We start from the raw sequence: 1,987 nt of genomic DNA, 5'->3' as shown, positions 1-1,987 counted from the left end.
TGAGAAGGCAAAGACAAAGAGAAAAAAACACTAGGCAAAGAAAGTGAAAACTAGGCACAAAATAATTAGAAAATTATCGTGTAATGTTGAAATAGAGCAAGATCAACGTACAGGTCTTTATGAAAAGAGGGATACAAACACACTGAGTAAAAAATTACATCTTTCTGCCTGCATATCTGTTTGTCAATCAGTCTACCTATCTACTAACCTACCTACCAGTCTATTATCCAACAGTCTATCTATCTACCTACCTACCTCCCCATCCATTTATGTCTATTACTCTATCTGTTTATCTATCTATTCACCTAGGGTATTTACAGCGATTATAAAATAACCATAGGGAAGTAAATAAGGGAAAGTATGCGACTAATTAAGGCAAAACCAGTACGTAGAAAAACACACAAAATAGCGCATGTGAACGGTTGTACAGAAACCCCCCCAAAAAATAAAAGTGAACTGATGTATTGGGAAATATAAAACAAATATACAAGCCAGAGAGAGAGAGAGAGAGAAAGAGAGGGGGAGGGGCTCAGCCAACCGTACAACACATCATCATCCCCATACGCTGCTGTTGAAAGTGAATGCACAACCCAAATCATGGGTTTATGAACCAAGCCTGAAAAACAGCTCGACCGTATTTAGATCGCGCACCATTTGTTGGTCTTTCAAAGCCACAACACAACTCCTCACCACTATTTCACACACACACACACACACACACACACACACACATTCCAATCCCCCCCACACAGACAGTTAGCCCCCCCCCACACACACCATACACACACACACACACACACACACACCTATCACTGAGCAACTTAATCATATACACATATTTGTCATGAAGTAAAGAATTCGGCACAAACACTATATTTGTCATTAAGATATTTGTCATTAAGATACAGCCACCTCTACGACGGGCGCGTAGCACCCGTCTGGCAGCAAACTCTCATCCCTTTTCTGTCCAGCTCTCTAATGCAAGAGTTAACCGTTACTCCCAGTCTTTCATTTATGCAACAGGTCAACTCTGGAACTGTCTCCCTCTGTCTGTATTTCCTGCTGCCTATGATCTCCAGTCTTTCAAACGCAGTGTGTTCAGGCATCTCAAAATGATCGGATCTTGAATTTGGCTCTCTATTGTATTTTGTTTTTCTCTTGGAGGGAACTGTTACTGCGGGCTCATGGCCTTTGGTTCCTTCTTCCTCGCATTAAAAAAAAAAAAAAAAATGTCATTAAGGAAGTTATATCCATATATTTATAGTCAGATGGGGTATTCTGGCACTTTATCCATACCACGTTGAGTACACCGCTTCCCGTCCGATCAGCGAAGTTAAGCAACGTTGGGTCTGGTTAGTACTTGGATGGGTGACCGCCTGGGAACACCAGATGCTGTTGGCATCCCTACGTGTCAAGTGGGGTTGGTGGAGGATTAGTGCCCCTCCCTGTAAAACAATTAACTCTAAGCCCTTGGCCACCCCGTCTGGGATACATGGCGTCTGGCAATGAATGAATGTATATATTTTTTTAAAGCTCATACTTCCTAGCTGGTAATTCAAATATTTCTCTCCGTTCCAGTACTCTCCTGATTCAGTGAGGGGAGGGAGCATGTGGATTGGTTTAGTCCTGCCTCTGCTGTAGTGAGAGTGGCACTCCCCCCCCCCCCCGGGGTGTCCAGTCACCCCACCAATCTAACCATTCTGATCATATTTGATACTTTTTTTTTTTCGCATATTGTTTATTATAATACTGATTTTAGAAATCACAAAATGTATTTTCCTGTGCGTGTTTACCTGATATATGAGATTTGAGTCCATTTGTTGTTTTTTTACTGATATAATCATTTGTTGTATTTTATTATTTTAAATTAATAAACCCCAGCTACGAGGCATTCAGTCTTTTCGTTAGTGATTGCATAGATATACTGAAACGGCAGTATGAATATATCTTACATATATATATATATATATATATATATATATATATA

At 40.4% G+C, this 1,987-nt stretch overlaps 1 pseudogene; it reads left to right on the top strand.

Annotated features, from left to right (window-relative positions):
- Window positions 1-1,282: 1,282 nt before the first annotated feature.
- On the top strand, window positions 1,283-1,401 carry LOC145409146 (5S ribosomal RNA; annotated as a pseudogene).
- Window positions 1,402-1,987: the final 586 nt, after the last annotated feature.

Source organism: Coenobita brevimanus, chromosome 79 (assembly GCF_032717465.1).
Source record: "Coenobita brevimanus isolate Jiangsu-jjx chromosome 79, ASM3271746v2, whole genome shotgun sequence".
In the NCBI taxonomy this organism is placed as follows: Eukaryota; Metazoa; Arthropoda; class Malacostraca; order Decapoda; family Coenobitidae; genus Coenobita; species Coenobita brevimanus.
Note: the sequence above shows the minus strand (reverse complement) of the source record. Positions and strands in the feature narration are given on the sequence as shown.